This window comes from Equus quagga, chromosome 2 (genome assembly GCF_021613505.1).
Source record: "Equus quagga isolate Etosha38 chromosome 2, UCLA_HA_Equagga_1.0, whole genome shotgun sequence".
NCBI lineage: Eukaryota > Metazoa > Chordata > Mammalia > Perissodactyla > Equidae > Equus > Equus quagga.
In genome coordinates, this window is record NC_060268.1 from 171,967,204 (window position 1) to 171,982,598 (window position 15,395).

Sequence of the window (15,395 nt, forward strand, 5' to 3'; positions counted from 1 at the left end):
TGCCCAGAACAGTAGTCAGTTGAAGCCTCGCCCTCTGTTGCCCTCAGCACTGCCCTGTACAACCACAGGCCATTTCCTCCCAGCAGCCAGGGGACTTTGAAAAATGAAAATTGCGCCCTGTGAATCCCCTGCGAAACCACTGCAATGGTTCTCCATCCTGCCTGGAATAAAACCCAAACTCCTTACCATGGCTCACGAACACTTGGGCCATTAGGTGAAGCCCAGGGACGCCCTCTCAGAATAATGCTTTACACATATAAAATAAAATACCTAGGGTTACAAAGGAAACCAATTCTTTTCAGATACAGTTATTACATACTTAAAAAATGTATGAGATAGGGCCGGCCCCGTGGCTGTGTGGTTAAGTTCACGCACTCCGCTGCAGGCGGCCCAGTTTTTCATCGGTTTGAATCCTGGGCGCGGACATGGCACTGCTCATCCAGCCACGCTGAGGCGGCGTCCCACATGCCACAACTAGAAGGACCCACAACTAATAATATACAACTATGTACTGGGGGGCTTTAGGGGAAAAAAAAAGGAAAAAATAAAATCTTTAAAAAAAATGTATGAGATACGACATATATGTGCTTCTTTGTTAATACTTTAAATAATAAGGTCTGGCAGCTAGTCTAATAGTTACTGTAATTTTGAATTTGCAATGAGCATACATGATATTTCCAGATATCTGCCACAGTGGTGATATGAATGGCTCTGTGATCTCTGTCATTGATGAGTCCCAGCCTCTGCTAACATTTCTGTGGGTTGTTCTCCGCATTTGTGGCTTCAGGAAGTGCTCATTTTCAGTTAGAGGTTGGTGAAAAGAGAGACTACACTTTTCTCCATCCGAGTCCATGGACCCCCACATCCTATCCAGGGCAATGCCCTTCCTACTCTGCCCTACGTGAGTCGACCCTCACCTTTGTCTCAGATCAGCTCCCTCCTCCTCCATTCACAAGCTGCACTGGTCGCTTTTTTGTCCTTCGAATACCCCAAGCTTGTCTCCAGCCCTGGAGCCTTTGCACCTGCTGTTCCCTCTACCTGGAACGCTCTTCCCCACATTTTTTCCAGGGGGCCTTTAAGTCTCAGCTCAGATACTTCCTCCATAGAGAAGCCTTCCCAGCCAGTCTCAGGAAAGAAACCATGCTCTCCCTCTAATTGCGTCTTTCACATAGTGCTGTTTATTAACCTTCTTTGGCCGTAACTCCATCTGAAGTCATCCTTTGTTTAGTTGTTGGCGTGTGTATTTTCTGTCTTCCCCACTGGACTGGATGTCCTGTGATAATAGTGACTGTGTCTTGTCTGGTTCACCACTAGAACAGTACACAGTAGAGGCTCATTAAATACTGCGTGAATAAAGGAGGTGAAATTGGAAATTAGAGCTCTTTCAAAAAATTTGACATGTGCTTGCCATACCCAAATGTAATCTTAGCCAGTGGTTTAAACTTAAAGTCGTAAAAGTTTAGACTTAGGAGGCACCTTTGAAAGCATCTGCTTTAACACCCTTTCCCCACTTCTTGCTAGATACATGAGGAAGCTTAGCACAATTACAGGACTAGGGCTACAGTCTCGCATCTACTAAGTGGGGAAGGCAACTTGGTGGCTCCTGGCCGAGGCCGGTTTCCCCCAAGGCTGCAGTTTGACTAATTCTCACAGTGATGTCGGGTTTCCACGAATCCACAATTCAAGGAACTGGAGAGCATCTTGTCCAACCACCCATTTCAGACCTGAGTAAACAGGCTCCAAGAGAAGTGACTTGCCCAGGACAGTCTAGCTCCCTGGTCCTGAGCTACAGCTTTCTACTCCCCAGCATCATATTGACTCGCAAACATTTTGGGCATCAGCCCCCAGCCACGACTCAAAGCAGAGAGACTCATTAGGTACTCAAAAGGATAGATGTTCCTGTCTGTCTCTCTCTATTTTATTTCATATGCATGGGTCGCACGTTCATTGAGCGCTGGTTATGTACCACCCACTGGGGAGATGGACCTGATTCATGCTCCCCCAGAGCTTACTCATAGCTTTGTTCAGGAGACTGCTGAAAATAAAGAGGTGATAACAAATTGAGAAAGTTCCATGATAGAGAAACAGTTTGCATCAGGGACTTCCCTGGAGGAAGTGGCATCACTCTAAACCTCTGGGGCATCTCTTTGCGTGAGCTCCCTGAGGGCCTAGACCATGCCCTTTCCATCTTGGAGTCTCCATTGCTGGCACAGTGAGTGGATGGATGAATGGATGGATGGCTGGATGGAAGGATGAATGGATGGAGGGGTGGATTGGTGGATGGATGGATGGATGGATGGGTAGATGGATGGATGGGTGGATGGGTGGATGAATAGAATGGCTGAATGGATGTTGCCCTCCCTCCTCCCTAGCCTGGAAACCATAGCTGTGATTGGCAGTGATGAATATTAAGACAGAGATTCCTTGCCACACATATCTACTTCCAGTGTGAGCGCCAGACATGAGTAACTTATTTTAGACAGTCTTGGCTGAGAGCAGACAGACCGCAAGAGGGGGAAGGGGTTCTCTAAGTCTGCTTGACGAAACATCAAATAATGACATTATTAGTTAATAAGCTAATTGTTCATGTAAGATAATTAGAGGGCCCAAGTCAAAGAAGTTCTCAGAATGCCCACAACTTGGAAGGCAGAAACGTCATTGTGAAGATAAAAGATTGTTGAGGTCTGCAAATATTTCTCAGTGACGCAGAAAGTTCTGTTGGGCAAAAGTGTGGCATTTTTATTTATTTAGCTCAGGCTCATTGCGTACTTTATTCTTTCATTAAAAAAAATAGTATGAGGGGGCTTGAGTGAAAGACTTGATTATTCCACTGTTTGGCAATATTTCTGTAGGAACTGTCCAAAAGCTATATAATAAATCAAGGCCCCCCCCCCCCCATCCCTGGCGGGACTGACGTTTATGAGGAGGCTGTTCACAGAGTGGCTGCTGCGCTGCCCCATGCCCTCGCGGACAGACGGGCCAGGGGAGATCTCGTATGCCTTATGGGAGAGCCTCTTGCCAAAGCCTTAACTCTTTCCAGGAGCAGAAGCTCTAAGCTGTGGCAGATTCCTAGAAGAAAATGTAGTATCTTAACATTAAAGAACAAACCCCAAACTGTAATAATGTGAAGACTGCCTCGAATTAGCCAACTACTTGATTCTTCATTCAGCATTGCTCATGATCTTTAAACAAGAAATCAGCCTACCAATATTAGTTGAGTCCCTACTATGTGCTAGGCATTGTTGCAGGCACAAGAGCTGTACCACTGGCCCAGTAGCAGTGCAGTCTTATGGAAGGACCTCAGTCATGGGCACTAATGTCAAAGGGTAGCTCTGCTTACTCCTGGCTGTGTGACGTTAGGCAAGTTTCTTAATTTCTCTGGGCTGCAGTTTCCTTGTCTATAAAAGGAAGACACTAATCTCAACCTGGTAGAACTGTTGGGAGGGCCAGCAGAGTGCCAAGCACACTCCATCGTTGTCATCATCATCATGGTGCTGGTGGTATGAGGGCAAAGGTTGAGGATGCTTTGGGAGGGCTTCAGTTTCCCATAGAAGCTGAATTGGCTGCAAAGGATGAATGAGGCTAGCTGTGTTGGTGTTCACATCACGTGGGTCCAATGCACCAGGGACCCCTGACTTGAGGTCATCTGAATCCTACCTTTCCTTGAGCCCCTGCCTTCAGCCTCCCCTTCCTAGAGGCCCACCCTGATTCCTGCAGCCCTCAGCCCTCCTTCCTCCCCTTGTCCCCACAGCACACCTCAGGGAGCCCATGATGTTGCATTCTACCCAGACCCCTGGCCTGATGGGTTTCTTTGCAAGGACATATGGATGTTCTGGAAGGTTTCACCCCAGAGTCCTAACAATTGTTACCCCTGGGGAAGGTATGCAGGTCAGAGGGGACATTAGCTTTGTCTGCAAGCTGGTTTTTTAAAAAGAGAATGAATTGGCGTGTTATTTGTATAATTAGAAGTTGAATGAATACAGTCGGATCCACTGCCTGCTTCCACAGTGGGGCAGTAGGGATAACGACACCATTTTACTCTCTCGTTGACTTTGTGTCCCCTGATGAGCCTGTGGGCTCCAACAGGATGGATGGCAGGGGTTTGGAGGGAAGCCCAGGCCTGAGTCAGCTCAGTGTGACCCTGGACCCTGTCCCTGGTGTCTTCAGCCTCTTCCTAGGCTGCTCAGCTCTGCTCTCTGACCAGCAGTGGCTCCGTAATCCATCCCCCAGTGGTCTCCTGCCTGCACACCGTCAGTGCTCAGTGAGTGGAATGGGGTGCCTTGGGTCCTCCCCGGAAATGTGGTAGGTTTGTGATGCAAACAGCCTCCCTGTCTGCTCACCCCTCCTCAAGGACCACTGGTCCCCTGACATTGCCAGGCACAGATCAGGATCTGGAAAGGAATTTGGGCTCCTGGGCTAAGTCCCACCCCACCTGAGGTCCTGCATGACCCAGTGCCCTTCACGCCTGCCAGGCTGGCATGCAAGCTCTTGATTTCATTGTCAGAGAAACCAAGTCTTTCTTCAGACGTCATTCCCGTCCTTGGGGTGATAAGGGCGCGTCACGTCTGTCGTTCTGCCACTTGCCATGATCCGATAAGGCACAGCATCTGCTTGTCCTTGGAGGGTGAGATAAATTTAGACGTGTTGGATTTAGAGCATCAGGTGACCTGTTTGCAGCTGTAGCTCTCAGGAGGGAGAGGGCGGCCTGGCTTGTCTGTCCGCTATTTTCTGGGCATTAGTCTCACCTCTCCACCATCAGGAGCCACTTGAAGGCAAGGGGCCGGTCCCTGGTGCCTGGCATAAGCTTGAGTGCGTGCGAGCTGCTCAGTGATGCTAGGCAGTGGGTTTCGAGTCTGGAGCTTCTTAGGATGGGGCACTGATGGGGACTTTATAAGACAATCTAGAATTGTGGTTTTCAAAGGCAGCTCTGCAGGGAGCACGAGAGAGCCAGAGCAGGCTACCTAGTCAGGGTTTCTTTAACATTTTGTATTTGAGCTTCTGTGTGAGATTTTATTCCAGGGTTAAAACGAGGTTTGAAACCCTCTGCTCTAGTCCAGGTCTCCCCTTTTCTAGGTAAGTAAATTGAGTCCCAGAGAACAAGTGGCTTGCCAAGGTCTCCCTGTGACCTGACTTCCAGGCAGCCTTTCCCCCACTGTCGTAGTCTCCTCGGGCTGCCTTAACGAAGGGCCACAGGCTGGGTGGCCTGAACAACAGAAATTTGTCATCTCAGAGTTCTGGAGGCTGGAAGTCCAAGATCAAGGTGTCGGCAGGGTTGGTTCCTTCTGAGGGCTGTGACGGAGCATCCATTCCATGCCTCTCTCCTGGCTTCCAGTGGATTGCTTCCACTCTTTAGCATTTCTTGGCTTGTAGAAGCATTCCCTTCGGTCTCTCTCTTCATCTTCACGTGGGCTTCTCCCAGCGTGTGTGTGTCTGTGTCCAAATGCCCCGTTTTCATAAGGACACCCATCATATTGGATCAGGGTCCACCCCAATGACCTCATTTTACCTCAGTTACCTCTGTACAAACCCTATTTCCAAATAAGATCACATTCTGAGCTACTAGGGGTTAGGACTTCATCAGATCTGTTTTGGGGGACACAGTTCAACCCCCAATACCCACCTTCTCACATGGTCTGTGGAGGTCAAGTTCGAGGGCCAGAGGTTGCTGGTTCCCACCAGGTCTGGGGGTGGCCCTTTCCCTCCCTCCTGAACCTGACTCAGGGTTCACCCTGCAGGCCCCGGCTGCCTGCTCCCCACAGGCCATGGGAATGTCTACGGGAAGATTGACTGCTTTCCAAACCATGTTGCATGGTGCTTTTTCATCCCCTCTTTTCGTTGTTGTTGTTATTGTTCAAGTCATCATCATCATAATTGGTAAATTATTTTGCTAGAAAACATAGAGAAAATTTTAACGAAAAGCCACCCATAGTTTTACCCCTCAGCTGTAGCCACAGTTCAAAGCTTTCATGTGATTCCTTCTAAGCTTTTCCCCTGTGCACATGCCTAGGGTTTTGTTTCTTAACTTTTTACTTAATATAATTTTAAAAATATTTTCCCACGTCATTGAAATTCTCCGTAAACATGATTTATGTGTTTCCATTTGATGCGTATGTACGAGCGTCAGGCACTAGGGAGACACCAGCGGACAAAACACGGAAATTCCTGCTCTCATGGGCTACCCTTCTCTGGGTGAGTGAGAAGACGTATGGATGATGGGGAACTAGCCTGTTGCCCTCCACCCAGCATTGGTCTAGGCCCCCAAGCTATCCCCACCTATGGCTTATTTGCTTCCTTTAGGCAGATTCTTCCTTTAAACTATCTTGAAATTAAACCCTTACCCATGAGCCCAGCATGAACCTGATTTTTTTTTTCTTTTTTCTTTTGGTGAGGAGGATTTACCCCTGACCTAACATCTGTTGCCAATCTTCTTCTTCTTCTCTTTTTCTCTTGAGGAAGATTAGCCTTGAGCTAGGATCTGTGCCATTCTTCCTCTATTTTGTATATGGTATGTCTCCACAGCATGGCTGATGAGTAGAGTAGGTCCATGCCTGAGATTCAAACCCATGAACCCAGGCTGCCAAAGCAGAGCATGTGGAACTTTAACCACATGGCCACAGGGTCAGCCCCTGAGCCTGATTTTTAAAGGCTTCATCTCTATCATGTGTATATATTGTACTGGTTTTTTTTCCCTAGTTTTTGTCATTACATTTAGCCGACAAACATCTTTGTATTTCATTGTGGCATTGTGATCTCTGGCTCAGAGGTGAAAAGCCCACAGTCTTTTTGAAGGCCACACTCATTTAGCTAAACCTGACAGCGTGTGCAGTGGCTTCCTCTGGAATGTTCTGTTTCCAGCTCGCGTTTGCGTCTGCAGACGCCATTAACCTGAAATGTGCGGCTGATGGACAAAGCAAGCGAGGTTTGGTGAGCGCCTCTGCCCTGCTTGCCAGCCCTGATTCACTGCCGTCGCAGGCATGAGAAGGGCTTTTCTGTCTGTTTCAAGGCCTGTCGCCGAAAACAGGGGAAAAACAAGCTGGTTTATGCAGCAACGGGGACCTCAAACCAGCACAAGAGGCCAGCCGACCCGCAGCAGCCTGAGCATGACAGAGTTCTGCCCCATAAAGAGACGCTAGGACAACACTTTTAATGGTCTCTGCCCAGACTCTACGGAATTTATTTCCCGGGCTTCGTCTGCTCAGCAACACCTTGGCGGCATCTCTCCCAGTGTCTGCCTCAGTACATTAAACACCCCTTGTTCTGAGTACCTGGAGCAAGCACCCAAGAGAGAGTAAGAAGAAAAAATGTGAGTGGAGGATATTTGGGGCCAATGTAAACTTTTCAAATTAAAACAACAAAAAAACCAACCAAAGAACAACAAAAAATTTATCCCCTAAAGAGCTCCTGTTGACTTCTAGCCGTGGCACTTTCCAGTGTTAGAAAGGAAAATGCAAAATCAGGAAACATTTTGAATGCTGTTCTTTGTTTGTTTTTTCTGTTTCACGGTTGTGCTGTCCTTGCATCGTCTTTAAAAATTACTTTTTCTTGGTCAGGGAGCCACTCACCGAGCACAGCTGTGTGGTGCCAGCTCAGCGTCTGATCCCGAGCTCACGGCCCCTCAGCCACTTGCCCGAGAGGATGCCAGCAGTGGTCTTGCTCTCACTCCTTTTGGTTGAACAAGCAGCGGCCCTGGGAGAGCATCAGCTCTGCTGTATCCTGGATGCTATCCTGTTTTTGTGTGGTTTTGTCCTCATCCTGCTCTACTGTCGACTGAAGAGCCAGGTGCTGAAGGCAGCCATAGCCCCCGATGAGAAATCAGATGACATTTACACGGGCTTGAGTACCCTGAACCAGGAGACTTATGGGACCCTGCAGCATGAGAAACCACCACAGTATCTTTAGAACAGACGCCCTTGGTCACATCCTCCTTCCGCTCCTCGTTCTCCTCCCAGCCCTCATGGTTGGCATCACATATGTCTCTGTGCCGTTAATGGCAGCTGACTCTCTCCCTGTAATGACACTTGCCCCCCATTAATGGACATCAGTGTTCCTCCTCCCCGTCAAAGACTTATGCTCAGATGCTACTCATTAATGTTTATATTCCAGTCAGCCCCGCACCCCGCCTTCTCCTCTTCCCCATCCCTGACTCACAGTAAACAGTGGAAAGGGAGGACCCCCAATAAAGCCACCACAGACTGGGGGGAAAAGTTACTTTTTAAATTATATTTTAGTTCTTTCTTTCTTTATAAAAATAATATACATTCATTGATGAAATTTTCAAAGTATAATCTAAAAAGAGGAAAATAAAAATGGCCAATGAGTTAACCACCGTTAACATTTCGGTCTGTGGCCCTTTCATCGTTTGTTCTGCTTCTAGAGAGCGGATTGCACCACCTGTCGTTTGCCACCCTGCCCAGAAGTCAGATGTCATTTTAAATGGAAATACGTGCTTGCAGAATCCGCACCGGACTGGGAGGCGGAAGACTTCAGTTCTCGTGCCCCCCCTTGATTTTGTGGCCTTTGGAAAGTCACTTAACCTCGATTTGCTCATCTTTAAAATGGGGATCCAGTCATCCCTACCTTAGTGGATGACCCAGTGGCCAAAGGAGTCACTGGCGGAAAGTGCTTTGTGAAGTACTCTGCAAGTAGTTGCTGGCCATTTTCGATGTGGTCGTGTGACTCTTCTTTTGGACAAATGGCTGAAGCCATTTTCCTGTCTTCCTGGTGAGCTCTGACCCTTCCTTCTAAAGCCAGCCCTGTGTCTGGTCTTAGTGAAAATCACCATCCTCCCTCTGGCTGTGAGAGGCCTGGGAGCCCCCTTGCCCTCTGCCCCGCCACCCCACCCCCTGCTCTTTCCCTCTGCCCAGCGCTCAGAGCCAATCCCTCTCCAAGTCCAGGCAACTTGGCCTCCATAATATGTCTTGAGGGGACCCCTCTGTCCCCATCCCCACCGTTCCCCTCATCCAGCTACCACCCTCTGCTGCCTGAACTCCTGTGTCGCTCTAGACTCCCTCCGAGCTCATCTGTTTCCAGCCAAGCTCCATGCAGCAGCAGGAGGCCCTTTGTAAAATGTCCATCTGATCATGCCACCCCCGGCTTCAGGAGCTTTCCATTGCAGTCAAGATGGAGCCAGAGGTCTTAGCAAAGCTAACCAGGCCCTGCCTGACCTGTCATTGTTTACTGCTCCAGCTTCACCTCCTCCTGCCCGTCCCGACTCAGCCCTTCCTTCATATTTCCTCACTTCTCCAGGCTTTGCTGGGCCCACTTCCCTAACTCTGCCTGGTAATCGACTCAACCTCGGGCCCCTGCCTTGCAGGTCGCTTCCTCCAGGAAGCCTCTCCTGGTGACCTCACCTGGTCGGGTTTGGTCCTCACCCTGTGGCAGTCTGAGGAATGGCGTCCGTCCTCTGCTTGACAACAGGTAGAGCCTGGGTCTGCCGGGCACTGCTTCCCCAGCACCCAACACAGGTGTCTACGCTGCACCAGCCCTTTCAGAATCTTGATTTTCTTTCCTTGCTCAGATATTTTTGTCTTAATCTTCCCAGATCCTGGAATGATTGCTGATGTGTCTTATTTTTCTCTGTGAGTTCTTTTAAAAGGCCCTGAAAGTGTGTATGGAGAACAGTCTTTGCTTTGTCAATTCTGAAGTAGCTGCTTTTATCAGAAATGGTTCAGGGCAGAGATATCCAGTTATACCCCCTCAGGACAGTGACCTCCTTTTCTGTCCCCTTCTGGGTCCCCAATTGACTCAAGGGGCGGCGAGGGAAGGGTGCATGCTGCCAACACAGCAGTCACACTGGCCCTTCTGGCTATTAGAGCTTGACTGGTGGGCAGAGATGGGCACAGAGGTGATGCTGCTCCAAGCCTTTGGCTGAGCCCAGCTTGGGGCAGAGCAAGGTGTGAGAATAGCTTTGCCAAAAGACTCCATCATCAGGCTTAGATGTCAGCAACCCTGGGAGTGCCCGGCAACTGTAGGCACTGTGCTTATGCCTCAGGCAGGTCCCCTGGGACAAAGCTCTTGAGGTGCTAACCCAGCTCAGCCAGTCTGGGATGGAGACCACAGTGATGAGCATGAATTCTGGCATTAGATGGACCTGGGTTTGAGCTAGGCTCTGTTCCTTCCTGACGATGACTTTGGGCAACTCATTTAACCTGTCTAATCCTCAGTCTCAGTCTCTGCAAAATGAGAACAGGAGGGTCACAAGGATGAAATGAAGGAATGAGTGGGGGAGGGTCTGTGCAGCGCCTGGCCCACAGTGAATGCTCACGGGCAGCTGCCTCATTGTCACTTTCCTCTGCACCGTCACTTTGTCAACAGTCCCCGTCGGCTCAGAGCTTTGTTTCTTGATTCCCCCACGTGGTTGCCAGGTCCTGCTGGTTTTAAGTTTATCTGTTCATTCATTCATTCATTCATCTGTTAAGCCCTTACTCTGTGCCAGGGCTCCGGGGAGCTGCCAGGTGGTGGGGAGCTGCTTTCAGGAGTGGCTCTTGGCAACATAGGCTGGGCCACATTTATTTCCTTTATGTAACGTGAATATAAGCCTTTTCCCTTAGCCCCACTCCCATCCCTCACATCTCTGTTTACTAACTGCCAGCAGATTTCGAGTTCTGGATGGTACCCCCTTGCCCCCTTAAAGGGCATCTCATCCATCCCTCTGCCTCCAGGCAGGAGGGGCCTCCACCATGTCAGACACACAGAGCCAGTCCCATCCACGAAGCCCTGTTCAGCTTTCACTCTGGGCAAGGCCCTGCAGAGGGTCCCAAGGGGGTATGGGAGACCAGCTCCATCCCTTAGGGAGCTGTTCCTAGTTGGGAGACAGGGCAGAAAACACACACGTGACACTGGGTAACAGCCATGTGAAAGTGGGCAGCTGTCAAATGTCCATCCTCAGTCTTAAGTGCCCAGAGGTGGGGTGGGAAGAGGGCAGAGACATCCATGTGGGATGGGAAGGTTCCAGTTGAGTAGGTGGGAGAAAGAAAGGATTTTTGGGGTCAGCAGCAGGTTCAGCATCATCAGCATCCTCCAACCAGCAAGCATTTCCTGGGCACTTCTGTCGCCAGGCATTGGGCTACTTGCTTTACAAACACATGCTCGTTGAATGGTTACAGAACCCTATGGGCCAGATGCCATTTCTCTAACCCCTGTTTTATGGAGGGAGATGCAAAGGTTCAGAGAAATTAGTAAATTGCTCCAGGTTACAGATCTCTGGAAGAAGCAGAGCCTGGATTCAAACCTGGGCCTGAGTCAAGGCCGTGCTGGCTGTGGATTTCCACTGTGTTGGCCATGACACCATCCATGCCATCAGCCTGAAAGGTTAGGTCTTTATCCTGCAGGTAGTAGGGAGCCACTGCATGTTCATCTCTGATAGCCCCTCTAGCTGTCCTCAGGGTGATAAGAGAGCGAAGAGAGGCCGTGGACAGAGCAGGCTTGGCCTCCCAGGCGATATGAGATTCCTTCACTTTTTCTCCAGATATTTATCATTTACCTACTGTGTGCCAGGGAGAAATGACACAGTGTTTCTCAGGTACCCAGCTCAGGACCTGGAATGTACCATAAATGGCCTCTACTTCTGATGATGCTACACCGTGGCTCAGGCAGGAGGCAGGGGCGGCTGGAGCTTCTCTCACCTGCAGCACCAGGCTGCGGGCAGGTTTCTCTCTGTGATGCTGGTCACAGGATGCCTTTCACATCACCTGTGAGGTCTCCAAGCTGGCAGCTTTTCCCACTGCCTGCCTGTCTCTTCCCGCCTCTTTTTGGGGGTAGTTTCTTGCTCCCCTGCTGCCTGTCCTCTCTCCCTCCTGGCTGCAAGGCATTTTGGGAGGTGGCAGATGGGCATTAATGTCACACTGGCCATCTCTTTGCCTATGCTGTGCCCGGAGCCCGGCCGAGAGATAATCTGAGGCATGTGGCAGGTGGGGCTTGCAGACTCGAGCTGACTCGGGGGTCAGAATGTGGGTATGATGTGCAGAAGGAGCTCCCTACCCCTAATGGTCCCTTGGCTGCCTCCTCTGGCCAGCCAGCCCTGAGACTCATTCTCTTGGGGCTTTTGCCACCCTCTGTCCCCATTTGGCTTTAACCCCAAAGGAATCATTCTCAGCTGAGCTTGCCTGCTGCTGTGTTGACTTTCCACCCACCCCCAGCTTGCACGCTCCCAGAATCCCATTTCCTGCAGTGGCTTTATCAGCCTCACCAGGTAGAAACCTCCTGTCCGCAATTAGTGGATCTGCTCCCTCTTCTCCATCCTACTGCCTTGACACTTATCACCCTGCTTGGACTGGTGCAGTAGCCTCTTTATTGATCCTGTTTCTGGCTGGTTTCTTTTTCCTTCCTGCCCATCCAATCTGGCCTTTCTGTTTGCTGTTTGTAGCACTCAGAAGCTTCTTAACTTTTCTGAAGACATCAAAGTTAAAAGTCCTAGCAGGTGTGAATGGCCCATCCACTGCCCATGGGACAGAGTCCAAACCACCTAACCCACGGGCAGGGCCTCTGACCCGGCCTGATCTCTGCCCGACTAAACTTGGTCTCTGACTTGCTATATGAAGTTACCCAGAGAGGGCCTCTCCCCATAACTCACCACCCTGGACGCCTTCAGGCTTCTCATGCCCTGGGGTAAACCTCTACCAGCTTGGCGGTTAACAGCGTGGCCCTTCAAGTCACAGCGTCAATTCCTTGCCCTGCTACTAGGAACTGTGTGACTCTGGGCATTTAGCTTAACTTCTCTGAGTTGTAGATGCAGAACAAAAATGATAATGATACTGGTATGTTTGATCAGGTTTTTACTAGGTGCCAGACACCGCAGCCAGCACTTTGCATTACCTCTTTACATCCACCCCATAGCCCTAAGAGGGAGGTGCTCTTTTTAGGCTCATTTGGCAAATAAGGCAATCGGGGTTTGTAGCAGTGAGGCCCCTTGCCCAAGGTCACACACTCTAAGAAGCAGAGTTAGCCTCAGGGCCTGTCCGAGCGCCAGTCCTCTGCCTGTAGCTATGGGGACCACATCACCCGCTTTCAGACTGGGAGGTTTAAATGTTTGGAAGCCGCTGCCCAGTGCTGAGCATCCAGGCAAGCTCAGTAAGTAGGTTCTTCCTGCTTCTAGTCCTTTGGTCACACTGAAGCTGCTGTCCTCCTCTCCACCTGGCCAGGTCCTGCCTCCAGTGTCAATGGACCCCTGCCCAAAATAACACCCTCACCCCCACCCCACGGGGAACAGAACTAGCCTCCAGATGTCTGTTGTCCTAGAAGGTGTGTGATGCCCTCACCACCTTTGTACGCCTGGCCCCTCCTCCAGTGCCTGCGCCTCTGTGGGAGCTGAGAAGGTATCCACAAAACCAATGAGCCAGCCAGGGAATCAGTGAGGGAGGGAAGCAAGAGAGTGAATGACGAGAGGGCATCACCTGGAGGGACCTGAAGAGAGGTCTTCTGGAGCACACCGGCACAGCCGTGGGCAGCTCTTCCCTGGATCCCATGTAGCTCACCCCCAGCCTGGCAGCCCCATCATCACACCTCCACATTTGCTCAGTTGTTTCCTGACCGTGACCTCCTGGGTCACATTTATCATTTCCTGGGACAGAAGGGAAAAAGCCCGATGGAGCTGGGTCTATGGGAGGCGAACACTCCTGTTGGAGCTGGCTTCCCACATGTGGGCGTTGTAATCAAGCCTTGGGCCTGTCCGTGGAGCCTGACAGCTCTGGCTGCTCTGCTCCGGGAGTGGCCTGAGGTCTCTGAGACACGTGGGCTGGGCTGTAAGGCTGGGGCACCTCCACCAGCTGACATGCCACCTGGCTGACCGTCAGAATGCCATCAGAGGGCTGGCTGGCTCCTGGGCCCTGCTGGGAAGACCTCACAGGGAGTAGGGGTCCTCCCTGCTCACCTGACCCCCAGGCCCTGGCAGAGGCCACTGGAGAAACCAGTTCACCAGAAAGCCCGATAGAATGAGCTGTTCTCTCTTGTTGTTTTCTCCCAACAACAGTGCCTTGGAGGACTGAGCTGGCCAGCCTCCTCTCAGGCTTGAATAGGGGTGTTGGCTAGAATCTTCCTCCCAGGACTGGAAGGAGGGCAGTCTTGCAGAGACTGGACTGATTTGCTGCGCTGTCTGTTGGATTCATTCGCCCCACCTCAGAATCAAGACGTGGTTAAGATTTCTGGGAACTGTTTCATTTTGGTTGACTGCTCAGTCCTGAGGGCTGAGGTACAGCCGGCCTCTGGCTCATCTGAGGGAGACCAGGTTTGTCTGCCTTGTCTCCCTCCGGCCTTCCGGAACAGTCCGCAGGGATTCCCTGTTGTTGATGGGACACAGATTGTCCTCCTCAGCCTAGCATTTGTGACCCATTGTTGTATTATGTGCGTGCGTGTGTGTGTGTGTGTGTGTGTGTGTGTGTGTGTGTGTGTGTGTTTCCCCATTATCACACGAAGAACCCTGAAGGCAGGCTGCTGGCTGTCTTCTCTCTCTCCCACCTCAGTAGATCTCAGGGGAAGCGACTCTGACCTGGAGACAAAACTCCAGGGGAAGGCAGTGGAGGGTAGTGGAGAGTGTCCCAGGCCAGGGGCTGGATGTTCCTGTTCCACACGGCCCCTCGTTCCCAGCCACATGCCTTAAGCCACTCACTCTACCTCTCTAAGCCTCAGTTTTGGTTTTCTTTTGTTTTCAATGAAAAGACTTTATTTTTAGAGCAGTTCTAGGCTTGTGGGGAAAATGAGCAGGAAGAAATGAGAGTTCCCATATATCCCCTCCCAAAGCGTCAGTTTATTCACCTGTGCAGTGGGGACAGAGGCCCTCCTTGTTCTTACTGCACTGGCGAGTTGTACAGAAACCCTCACCTCCATTTTGTGATGACACAGCTGAGGCTCAGAGAGAAGGGACTGGCTTGGGGCCGAAGTACGAAAGCCCAACCCCGAGGGTCCAGCGGGCAGCAAGTGGGCAGGGGGATGGACAAGCTGCTGCCACTCCTGCCTCCTGCTGAGTGGGCAGTGTGGGTCATCAGGCCTTGTAGGGAGTGGAGAGTCTGCTCAGGGGCATCTCTGATCTCCGCCACCTTGGTTTGCAGCAGAGAGTAACGCTCAGCCCCTCCCGGCAGCCACCAAACTTAACATCTGTCCTGGTGGCTCCTTCATTCCTTTATTTGGTGAGTCTTTGAGTGCTGACCAAGTGGCAGTGCCAGGAGCTGGAGATCTGAGTTCTAGTCCAGTTTTCCTACTAACAAGTTGAGATTCTTCCTGGACTGTCGGAGCTGGAAGACCTCAGTATTGTGCTAGCCTCGCTCGCTCACTTTGCGGGTAGGGAAACTGAGGCTCCACAGAGGAGTGGACAGGGCAGACTGAAGGCTGAGGATGGCAGGAAGCAGGGAGGGACCCGATCCTGCTGGCTTAGTGGCCAAACACTGTGGGCCCAGGAGCTGCCT

The 15,395-nt window shown here is 50.8% G+C and overlaps 1 protein-coding gene across 1 annotated transcript in view; it reads left to right on the forward strand.

Moving 5' to 3' along the window:
• GRK5 (G protein-coupled receptor kinase 5) overlaps nucleotides 1–15,395 on the forward strand; it is a 214,377-nt gene that overhangs the window by 102,881 nt on the left and 96,101 nt on the right. The gene's annotated exons all lie outside the window — the stretch shown is intronic.